Raw genomic sequence first — 12,825 nt, forward strand, 5'->3', positions numbered from 1 at the left:
GTGTGCAGTGGTGGTACAGCAGTTATCATGGGTAATTTTAACTACATCGTGATTGAGCTAAACACATGGTAGTGATGTGTTGGAGGAGGATTTCATGGAGTGTATTATGGATGGTTTTCTCAACCCAGAAGAGATCTGGCCATTCTTGACTGGGTGATGTGTAATGAGAAGGGACTAATTATCAATCTTGTTGTGCGAGGCCCCTTGGGGACGAGTAACATAATATGGTAGAATTCTTCATTAAGATGGAGAGTGTCACAGTTATTTCAGAAACTTGGGTCCTGAACTTAAGGAAAGGTAACTTTGACGGTATGAGGTGTGAATTGGCTAGAATAGACTGGCCAATGATACTTAAAGGGTTGATGGTGGATAGGCAATGGCAAACATTTAAAGATCACACGGGTGACTTCAGCAATTGCACATCGCTGTCTGGAGTAAAAATAGAACGGAGAACGTTGCTCAACCGTGGCTAACAAGGGAAATTAAGGATAGTGTTAAAACCTAAGGAAGAGGAAAATAAATTGGCCAGAAAAAGGAGCAAACCTGAGAACTGGGAGAAATTTTGAATTCAACAGAGGAGGACTAAGGGTTTCATGAGGAGGGGGAAAATGGATTTTGAGAGGAAGCTTGCTTGGAACATAACAACTGACTGCAAAAGCTTCTGTAATCATGTGAAGAGAAAACGATTAGTGAAGACAATTGTAGGTCCCTTGCAGTCGGATTCAGGTGAATTTATATTGGGGAACAAAGGAATGGCAGACCAATTGACAAAATACTTCAGTTCCGTCTTCACGAAGGAAGACACGAATAACCTTCCAAAAGTACTCGGGGACCGATGGTCGAGTGAGAATGAGTAACTGAAGGATATCCTTATGTGGTGGGAAATTGATGGGATTGAAGGATGATAAATCCCCGGGGCCTGATAGTCTGCATCCAAGAGTACTTAAGGAAGTCGCCCTAGAAATAGTGGATGCATTGGTGATCATTTTCCAACAGTCTATTGACTCGGGATCAGTTCCTATGGACAAGAGAGTAGCTAATGTAAAAAATTCTTTTTAAGAAGGGAGGGAGAGAGAAAGCGTGTAATTATACACCGGTTAGCCTGAATCAGTCGTGGGGAAAATGTTGGAATCAATTATTAAGGATGAAATAGCAACGCATTTGGAAAGCAGTGACAGGATCGGTCCAAGTCAGCATGGATTTATGAAAGGGAAATCATGCTTGACAAATCTTCTGGAATTTTTGAGGCTGTAACGAGTAGAGTGGACAAGGGAGAACCAGTGGATGTGGTATAGTTGGACTTTCAAAAGGTTGTTGACAAGGGTCCACACAAGAGATTGCTGTGCAAAATCAAAGCACATGGTATTGGGGGTAATATACTTACGTGGATAGAGAACTGGTTGGCCGACAGAAAGCAGAGAGTCGGGATAAAAGGGTCCTTTTCAGAATGGCAGGCAGTGACTAGTGGAGTGCCGCAGGGCTCAGTGCTGGGACCACAGCTCTTTACAATATACATCAATGATTTGGATGAAGGAATTGAATGTAGATTTGCAGATGAAACAAAACTGGGTGGCGGTGTGAGCTGTGAGGGGGACGCTAAGAGACTGCAGGGTGACTTAGACAGGTTAGGTGAGTGGGCAAATTCATGGCAGATGCAGTATAACGTGGATAAATGTGAGGTTATCCACTTTGAGGGCAAAAACGTGAAGACAGAATATTATCTGAATTGTGGCAGATTAGGAAAAGGGGAGGTGCAATGAGACCTGGGTGTCATGGTTCATCAGTCACTGAAAGTTGGCATACAGGTACAATAGGCAGGAAAAAGGTAAATCGTATGTTGGCCTTTATAGCTAGGTGATTTGAGTATAGGAGCAAGTATTTCTTATTGCAGTTGTACAGGGCCTTGGTGAGTCCTCAACTGGAATATTGTTTTCAATTTTGGTCTCCTAATCTGAGGAAGGACGTTCTTGCTATTGAGGGAGTGGAGCGAAGGTTCACCAGACTGATTCCCGGGATGCCTGGACTGACATATGAGGAGAGACTGGATCAACTGGGCCTTTATACATTGGAGTTTAGAAGGATGAGAGGGGACCTCATCGAAACATATCAGATTCTGATGGGACAGGACTGGTTAGATGTCGGTAGATTGTTCCAGATGCTGAGGAAGTTGGAGCAGGCTCGAGGGGCTAGATGGCCCACTCCTGTTCCTAATTCTTATGTTCTTATAGCAATTGATTAACATTGAAACGAAATGTGACCTGACACCCAGAAAGAAGTGTTGAGGCAGAAGGTTAAATGCTGCATCCCTTTCTGCAAAAAATTCCTTTCACAAACATTTCTGTGACCGAAACGGCACAAAACAAAAATGTTCCTTTCAAAGTCATTAAACTCCCGATTTTCCGTGCCCCCTGAATCTCCTGAATGAGATGCCTCTAGATTTGCCGACTCAATCCATGTCCCTTTGCAATGTTCTGCTTCCACCCACACTATCAAATGCGCTACTAACTTATCGAATCATGGAATGGTTACATCACGGAAGGCCATTAGGCCCATCGAGACCGTACCGACTATAAGCGAGTCCCACTCCCCCGCCCTTTCCCTGGAGCCCTGCAATTGTTTTTCCTTCAGACACTTATCCAACTCCCATCAGAAAGATAAGATTGCATCTGTCTCCACCGCCCTTTCAAGCCTTGCATCCCGGATCCTAACCACTCGCTCCTGTTCCTATGTGTAAAATCTGGGAAACACGAGATCAATTCCTGCCACACTCACAGCCTTTCTAAATATTGCACCGTCATTCTATTCTCGTAAAACCAGCTCCCGAAGTATCGGCCAGCTGTGTAGGTTAAAGCTCTGGTTATGTTCCTAGCAGTGTGTCAATCGCAATATTTCTGTAGTGTAGTGGTTATCACGTTCGTCGAACACGCGAAAAATCCCCGGATCGAAACCGGGTAGAAACCTTTTCAACATTGTTCAATTAAATATTAGAAAAAATGGAATAATTGACATCAATGGTTCAATATTAACAAAGTTGATGTTTGTTTCTGCTGATGTTAATAACCCTTCAACTAGGCTGGAGTTTAATATTTTGATATTTCAAATAACATTATTAATATTTGATGTCACCAAGATAAGAGAGACTAATGGATGTCCTGTTTCTGACTGCTCCATTTTTGATCGGGGCGGAGGAGTGGTGAGAGATCGGGGCCCAGGAGCGTCGTGATCGGGGCTCAATAGAGGCGAGGGCCCAGGGACAGCACGGGCCAGCCCATTCTGCGTTCGATGGATAGTCGGCGCATGTGTACACAATTGGTCCATGCAGCAGAGCTTGGTCAATGGTCGCCTTGGGTAATCCTTGCCTCTGGACCAAGACCAAGCTCTGTCAAGCCCGTGTGGTGGCTGGTGTGCAACGGTCACCCCACGTTAAAAAAATCCACCCACAGGCATCTTCCACCCTTCAGGATGTAGTTCGGGACCTAGATTTTCAGGTCCCTCATCGAAACACCTGTGAACTCATCCCTTTTTAGAGTGGAAACAAATCATCCTCGATACGAGGGACTGCCTATACTAGACTATCAACAGTGTCTCACAGCCCTGTTACATTGGCTGGTTTCTCTGTACAGTTCTGTACACACTCAAACTCTACACAGTGTCTCTCACTCCCTCCCATTTCCAGCCCTGACGGTGCAGAAAGCCCCTCTCAAAGCTGCACGTTCCGGCTGCTTTCAGTTGAGCTGTGAGAGATTATTAAAGGATCCTGCATCTCCGCCGCGCTTCACAACAGCAGATCGAAGCCGCAAACAACCATTCGACTGATCGCTCGTCCCCAGCTCCAGCGTGAGTGAGGCCGGGACTGTCATGTATTCAATCAGCATTGTAACCCATGTATAATCTGACCTAAGTTGTACACTGTGAGAACAATGACCACTATGTGGTGAACTTGTGGGAGACACTCCTAACCTGGACCTTCAGGTATAAAAGGGGAAGCTCCACTCACTTCCATCACTTGAGTGCTAAGAAATAAAGGACAGGTCACAGACTGACCTTCTCTGAAGCATGGGCCTCGTGTGCATTTACACTGTATAGTAATGACGTATCAATGGCGATGAGAAACTGGGATTTAAACCACACGAGCATGGCCACTAGCTGAACCGACAAGAGGTACTGCATGAAGCAATGGTTGGGACAGAGATTCAACATTGTTAAAGCATCACACACTTCTCCAGGCAGCCAAGGGCAGTCAGGCATGCCCCAATATGTAGCCATACCCAGAGGGGAATTTCGACAGAGACAATGGCAAGCTGAACGGTGATTCACGTCATTGCAAGGGACAATGCGGCCAGTAATGGGTCCATCAACACCTGTATATGGTGCAATCAAGGACAATCACGGGGCAGTCAGTGACGATCGACTGGCAAGAGACCTTTTGTTTCCAACAGCAGCTCATGTTGGAGGCGTGGAGGCACGCACTCAGCCGGAGTTTGCAGAGCTGACCAAAATACCTGCAGAAATTGCAGAAATGAACACTGGGGGAAATCGCTGGAAGCTGAAGTTCAGCAAGTTCATGTGGAGCACGGATACAGTTCATACACCAGGACGCCACCGATAATGATGAACGTGCTCCTCAATGGCATCCCAGTATCAGTGGAGCTGGACACGTGGGCCAGCCAGTCCCTGATGGGTATCAAATAGTTCGAAAAGTTGTGGGCGTCCAAGGCCAGGAGGCCAAAATTATCGCCGATTGACGCACAGCTAAGAACATACACAAAGGAATTATTACGGTGCTAGGCAGCGCCACGGTAGTCGTGACCCACAAAGTTCGCTTGCTTTCATGAACTGGAAATTTGGAGATGTCAATGCAATTTCCTCTGTGGAGCGAGTATCATGCTCACAGATCCTGGACAAATTTGACTCATTATTTCAACCCGGCACTTTCATTGGGGCCAAGGTAGTGATTCACATAAACCCGGACGCCAGGCCAGTACACCACAAGGCCAGGGCAGAACCGTATGTGATGCGGGAAACGACAGAAGGCGAATTGGACCGTCTGCTAAGGGAAGGCATCATCTCCCCAGTCGAATTCAGTGACTGGGCGAGCCAGATTGTGCCGGTGCTCAAGGCGGATGGGTCGGTCAGGATATGTGGTGATTACAAGGCCACCATCAATCGGGTGTCACGCCAAGACCAGTATCCGCTACTGAAAGCGGAGGACCTCTTTGCGACGCTATCCGGTGGCAAACATTTTTCAAAATTAGAGCTGACCTCAGCTGACATGACCCAGGAGCTGGCGAGTGAGCCGAAGAAGCTGACCACCATCACGACACAAAAGGATTGTTTGAGTACAACAGATGTCGGTTCGGGATTCGCTAGGTTGCTGCGATCTTACAATGAAATATGGAAAGCCTCCTCAAGCCGATTCCAGGGACGGTGGTTTTTCAGGACGACATCCTCATCACGGGTTACGATACTGAAGAACACCTCCACAACCTGGAGGAGCTGCTCCGCAGACTGGACCGGATAGGGCTGCGACTGAAAAAGGCGAAGTGCATCTTCACAGCTCCAGAGGTATAATTCCTGGGGAGGAGGGTAGCAGCAGACGGGATCAGCCCACCTGCCTCCAAAACGGAAACGATCCAGAGAGCACCCAGACCCCGTAACACGACGGAGCTGCCTTCGTTCCTGGGGCTCCTGAACTATTTTGGTAACTTTCTTCCCAAATTGAGCAAACTGCTGGAGCTGCTACACGTGCTCCTACGCAAAGGTCGCGAATGTGTCTGGGGGGACAGCCAGTAAAGGACTTTTAATAGAGCACGCAATTTGTTATGTTCCAACACTCTGTTAACGCTATATGACCCATGTAAGAAGCTTGTGTAACGATGCGTCGTCCGATGGTGTCGGATGTGTTGCAGCATGTCAATGCCAAGGGTCAGTTACAGCCGGTAGTTTAGGCCTCCGGAAGTCTGTCCCAGGCAGAAAGGGGATACGGGATGGTAGAAAAGGAGGCGCTCGCATGTGTATATGCAGTAAAGAAAATGCACCAATACCTGTTTGGCAGGAAATTTGAGCTGGAGACAGATCACAAACCCCTAACGTCCCTTTTGGCCGACAACAAGGCCATAAATGCAAACGCATCGGCCCGCATACAGAGGTGGGCACTCACGTTAGCCGCCTATGACTATACAATTCGGCACAGACCGGGCACCGAAAACGGCGCCGATGCACTCCGCAGGCTCCCACTAGCCACCACTGAGGGGGCTACCGAGCATGGTGCTGAGATGGTCATGGCTGTTGAAGCATTCGGAAGTGAAGGCTCACCGTGACAGCCCGTCAGATTAAAGTCTGGACAAATAGAGACCCGCTGTTGTCTCTCGTCAAGAAATGTGTCCTTAATGGGGACTGGGCAGCCACGTATAGGGCATCTCCTGAGGATGTTAAACTATTTCAACGGCGCAGGGATGAACTCTCGATTCAGCCCGATTGCCTACTGTGGGGAAACTACGTAGAAACCAGATGTTCAGAGAGGTGTTCATCAGAGAACTCCACAATAAGCACCCGGGCATTTTCATGAGGAAGGCAATTGCCAAGTCACACATTCGGTGTCCAGGGATAGACGCAGATCTGGAACTTTGTGTTCGCAGGTGCAACACGTTTGCCCAGCTGACTAATGCGCCAAGGGAAGCCCACCTTAGCCCCTGGTCCTGGCCCACCAAGCCTTGGGCACGCATACATGAGGACTACGCAGGTCCCTTCAAAAATGTTTTTGGTTGTAGTCGACGCCTACTCCAAAAGAAACATAAGAAACATAGGAATTAGGAAAAGGAGTAGGCCATCTTTCCCCTCGGGCATGCTCCGCCATTCAACAAGATCATGGCTGATCTGGCCGTGGACTCAGCTCCACTTACCCGCCCGTTCCCGTAACCCTTAATTCCCTTCGTGGTTAAACATCTATCTATCTGTGACTTGAATACATTCAATGTGCTCGCCTCAACTGCTACCTTGGGCAGATAATTCCACAGATTCACAAACCTCTGGGAGAAGAAATTCCTTCTCAACTCGGTATTAAATTGGCTCCCCCGTATTTTGAGGCTGTGCCTCCTAGTTCTAGTCTCCCCTACCAGTGGAAACAACCTGTCTGCCTCTATCTTGTCTATCCCTTTCATTATTTTAAATGTTTCTAAGAGATCACCCCTCATCCTTCTGAACTCCACCGAGTAAATACCCAGTCTCCTCAATCTATCATCATATGATAACCCCCTCATCTGCGGAATCAGCCGAATGAATCGTCTCTGTAACCCCTCCAATGCCAGTATATCCTTCCTTAAGTAAGGTGACCAAAACTGCACGCAGTACTCCAGGTGCGGCCTCACAATTACCCTATACAGTTGCAGCAGGACCTCCCTGCTTTTGTACTCCATCCCTCTCGCAATGAAGGCGAACATTCCATTCACTTTCCTGATTACCTGCTGCACCTGCAAACTAACTTTTGGGGATTCATGCACAAGAACCCCCAGGTCCCTCTGCACCGCAGCATGTTGTAATTTCTCCCTATTCAAATAATATTCCCTTTTACTGTTTTTTTTCCCAAGGTGGATGACCTCACACTTTCCGACATTTTATTCCATCTGCCAAACCTTAGCCCATTCGCTTAACCTATCCAAATTTCTTTGCAGCCTCTCTGTGTCCTCTACACAACTCGCTTTCCCACTAATCTTTGTGTCATCTGCAAATTCTTTTACACGACACTCTGTCCCCTCTTCCAGGTCATCTATGTATATTGCATACAGTTGTGGTCCTAGCACGGATCCCTGTGGCACACCACTAACCACCGATTTCCAACCTGAAAAGCATCAATTTATCCCGACTCTCTGCTTTCTGTTCGCCAGCCAAATCTCGATCCATGCTAATACACATCCTCTGACTCCGCGTTCCTCTATCTTCGGACGTAACCTTTTGTGTGGTACCTTATCGAAAGCCTTTTGGAAATATAAATACACCACATCCATCGGTACACCTCTATCCACCATGCTCGTTATATCCTCAAAGAATTCCAGTAAATTAGTTAAACGTGATTTCCCCTTCATGAATCTATGCTGTGTCTGCTTGATTGCACTAAGCCTATCTCGATGTCCCGCTATTTCTTCCTTAATGATAGTTTCAAACATTTTCCCCACGACAGATGTTAAACTACCCGGCCTATTGTTACCTGCCTTTTGTCTGCCCCCTTTTTTAAACAGAGGCGTAACATTAGCTGCTTTCCAATCCGCTGGTACCTCCCCAGAGTCCAGAGAATTTTGGAAGATTATAACGAATGCATCTGCTATAACTTCCGCCATCTCTTTTAATACCCTGGGATGCATTTCATCAGGACCAGGGAACTTGTCTACCTTGAGTCCCATTAGCCTGTCCAGCACTACCCGCCCAGTGATAGTGATTGTCTCAAGGTCCTTCCTTCCCACATTCCTGTGACCAGCAATTTCTGGCATGGTTTTTGTGTCTTCCACTGTGAAGACCGAAGCAAAATAATTGCTTAAGATGTCAGCCATTTCCACATTTCCCATTATTAAATCCCCCTTCTCATCTTCTGAGGGACCAACATTGACTTTAGTCACTCTATTCCATTTTATATGTCGGTAAAAGCTTTTACTATCTGTTTTTATGTTTTGCGCAAGTTCAATTTCGTAATCTATCTTTCCTTTCTTTATTGCTTTCTTAGTCATTGTTTGCTGTCGTTTAACATTTTCCCAATCTTCTAGTTTCCCACTAACCTTGGCCACCTTATACGCATTGGTTTTTAATTTGATACTCTCCTTTATTTCCTTGGTTATCCACGGCAGGTTATCCCTTCTCTTACTGCCCTTCTTTTTCACTGGAATATATTTTTGTTGTGCACCATGAAAGAGCTCCTTCAAAGTCCTCTGCTGTACCTCAATTGTGCCACCGTTTAGTCTGTGTTCCCAGTCTACTTTAGCCAACTCTGCCCTCATCCCACTGTAGTCCCCTTTGTTTTCGCATTGTATGCTCGTTTGAGACATTATTTCCTCACCCTCAATCTATATTACAAATTCAACCAAACTGTGATCACTCATTCCGAGAGGATCTTTTTCTAGGAGATCGTTTATTATTTCTGTCTCATTGCACAGGACCAGATGTAAGATAGCTTGCTCCCTTGTAGCTTCTGTAACATATTGTTCTCAGAAACAATCCTGTATGCATTCTATGAATTGCACCTCCAGGCTACTCCGTGCGATTTGAATTGACCAATCAATATGTAGGTTAAAATCCCCCATGATCACTGCCGTTCCTTTTTCACATGCCTCCATTATTCCCTTGATTATTGCCCGCCCCACCGTCAAGTTATTATTTCGGCGCCGATAAACTACGCCGACCAGTGACTTTTTCCCCTTACTGTCTCTAATCTCCACCCACAATGATTCAACATTTTGTTCATTAGAGCCAATATCATCTCTCACAACTGCCCTGATATCATCCTTTATTAAGAGAGCTACCCCACCTCCTTTCCCTTCTTGTCTATCTTTCCGAATTCTCACCTACCCCTGTATGTTTAATTCCCAGTCTTCGCCACCCTGCAACCACGTTTCTGTAATGGCCACCAAATCATACCTATTTGTCATGATTTGTGCCGTCAACGCATTTACTTTATTTTGAATGCTGCGTGCATTTAGGTAAAGTATTTAATACTAGTTTTTAATCCATGATTTTTAGATTTGACCCCTCCTGCAGCCCCTTTATATTCATACATATTGTCCCTTCCTATCACCTTGTGGTTTACAATTACCCCAGTGCTACTCTGCTCTGTTGCCTCCTGCCTTTTACATTCTTTCTTGGGGTCCTGTTTATCTGCGCTCTCACCCACTCTAGCTCAGAGCCCTCTCCTGCGTTTCGAATACTCCTCGCATTGAGGCACCGAGCTTTCAGGCTTGCCTTTTTATTACACTGTGACCCTTTAGAATTTTGATGTACAGTGGCCCTTTTTGGTTTTTGCCATGGGTTTCTCTGCCCTCTACTTTTACTCATCTCCTTTCTGTCTTTTGTATCTGTCTCCATTTTGTTTCCCTCAGTCTCCCTGCATTGGTTCCCATGCCCCTGCCATATTAGTTTATCTCCTGCCCAACAGCACTAGCAAACACTCCCCCCTAGGACTTTGGTTCCGGACCTGCCCAGGTGCAGACCGAGTGGTTTGTACTGGTCCCACCTCCCCCAGAACCGGTTCCAATGCCCAAGGAATTTGAATCACTCCCTGCTGCACCACTGCTCAAGTCACGTATTCATCTGAGCTATCCTGCGATTCCTCCTCTGACTAGCACGTGGCACTGGTAGCAATCCCGAGATTACTACTTTTGAGGTCCTACTTTTTAATTTAGCTTCTAGCTCTTTAAATTCATCTCGTAGGACCTCATCCCTTTTTTTTACCTAAATCTTTGGTACCAATGTGCACCACTACAACTGGCTGTTCACCCTCCTTTTTCAGAATGTCCCGCACCCGCTCCAAGACATCCTTGACCCTTGCACCAGGGAGGCAACATACCATCCTGGAGTCTCGGTTGCGGACGCAGAAACGCCTATCTATTCCCCTTACAATCGAATCCCCTATCACTATCGCTGTCCCACTATTTTTCCTGCCCTTCTGTGCAGCAGAGCCAGCCATGGTGCCAAGAACTTGGCTGCTGCTACCCTCCCCTGATGAGTCATCCCCCTCAACAGTACTCGATGTGAGGCCAACGTGATATCCGCTACACTGCAGCCCATCAAAGGGTGAGTAACCACTGAATATAAAGGATGAGCTCATAAATATCAGGGGCAGTGCAGTCTGGTCAATGTAAACCCTCCTTTCTTATTCAGCAGTGGCATGAATGGGAGTCAGACGCCACAAAGTTTAATTAAAGACACAAATACAAGCAACACTTGCAAATCTTTTCAGTGTAAACTTTATTTGAAATGCTGCTGCGCTGAATCTGAAAATACGCACGGTGGGATTTTATCTTCACTACTGATTATATTTTGTGTGCACGGTAGGAATAACCGGTGCTGTTAAATTTGATAAAAGTTGCCCCAGATTCGTGGTGTCATCGGCAATGTAGATTTTGAACCAGAAAGCTACAATACAGTGAGTAAAATGGGATATGGTTTTCGAGTTAAGATGCAAAGCACAAGACAAATGTTTGAAGTATGGACTGTTCCTGAGTTAGCATTTGTTTGATTGTGCCAAAGAAGGTGAGGGGTTAATTTATGATGGTTTCCCGTGAAAGCAAAAGAAAAGTTTAAGAAGAAACTATACGGTGCCTGTCAGGTGAGCTCTGCTTGTGATACCTGGTGGGAATGGCCGGAGATTTTAAAGCCCCTTGTATTACAGAACCATCATATAGACAAACATCTCCAGTTCACTGTGGAGCTCTGATGGAGCAACTGTAGTGTGTTTGACTTCAGATCCGAAGATTACGTGTTCAAATCACCTCGTGGTCACTTTGATTGAGTTGATAGCCCTCCAGCAACAGGTGATGTGTGTGTTCTTCCTAACAGCCCATAGAGCACAGAGTCCTGTGTTACGAAGCTGCTCGATGTGAACCTCGACAAAACCACTGCTTCTGTGTCCAAACTGGGTTCCCTGATGGTCCAGTGGTTAGGATTTAGTGCTCTCACCGCCGCGGTTCGTGGTCAGGGAAATTGTACTTTTAATTCAAAACCTTATAAAAAAATAATTCATCTATTTTACACATCTTTATGCATCTCCTATGCAAAAAAAAAAGAAGCATTGATTTAAACATCATTAATTAATTCATAAAATTCTATTGTCATATGATATATTTTTCTCTGAGCAGATGAGGAACTTTTGTGCCGTCGCCATTGGGTATAATTCTGGTAATCTGGTGCTTAAAGTGGAGATGTTTCCGCAGTGTACCACAAATCATAGACACCATTAGAGGAAGTCTCTCGGGATCGAGGAGGACTTGCTTCCATCATAAAGTGAGTCCTTTGATGGCTGAACATTCCGATAGGAGAGCCACAGACCCTGTTACAGGTGGGACAGACATACGTCGAGGGAAGGGGTCGGTGGGACTCGTTTGCCGCGTGCTCCTTCCGCTGCCTGCGCTTGGTCTCTTCATGCTCCTTGCGTGGAGACTCAAAGAGCTCAACGCCCTACCGGATGGACTTTCTCCACCTCGCGCGGTCTGCGGCCAGTGTCTCCCAGGTGTCAGTGGTGATGTCGCACTTTACCAGGGACACTTTGAGGGTGTCCTTGTAACGTTTCCGCTGTACTCCTTTGGCTCGTTTACCCTGAAGGAGCTAATCATAAACACGTAAGGATTCGGGGACGATTTGGCTATTCGTCCCCTCGAGCCTGGTTCACCATTGAAGAAGACTATGGCAGTTCTTCAACAGCAAGATTCAATATCTGGGGCGGAGCCTACAGGCGCCTGGCTGCAATGAGTGATAAAAACCCGCGTTGGACAGAAGCCTGGCGAGCTCAGACAATAGAGCATGAGACTCTTAATCTCAGGGTCGTGGGTTCGAGCCCCACGTTGGGCGATTGTATTTCTTTTCATTTAATGTTGCTTTCATGGAAAACCTCTGACCGAAACGGCACAAAACAAAAATGTTCCTTTCAAAGTCATTGAACTCCGAAATTTCAGCGCGCCACGAATCTCCTGAATCAGATGCCTCTCGTTTTGCCGACTCAATCCATGTCCCCTTGCAATGTTGTGCTCCCACCCACACTATGAAATGTGCCACTAACTTATCGAATCATGGAATGGTTACAGCACGGAAGGCCATTCGGCCAATCGAGCCCGTGCCGACTCTCAGCGA

General features: G+C 46.4%; 1 non-coding gene across 1 annotated transcript; it reads left to right on the plus strand.

Annotated features, from left to right (window-relative positions):
* Positions 1-12,473: 12,473 nt before the first annotated feature.
* Positions 12,474-12,546, plus strand: trnak-cuu (transfer RNA lysine (anticodon CUU)). The gene has a single exon. It is a non-coding gene; the product is annotated as a tRNA-Lys (tRNA).
* The last annotated feature ends 279 nt before the right edge of the window (positions 12,547-12,825 follow it).

The sequence above is a fragment of the Pristiophorus japonicus genome, unplaced genomic scaffold (genome assembly GCF_044704955.1).
Source record: "Pristiophorus japonicus isolate sPriJap1 unplaced genomic scaffold, sPriJap1.hap1 HAP1_SCAFFOLD_35, whole genome shotgun sequence".
Taxonomy (NCBI): Eukaryota; Metazoa; Chordata; class Chondrichthyes; family Pristiophoridae; genus Pristiophorus; species Pristiophorus japonicus.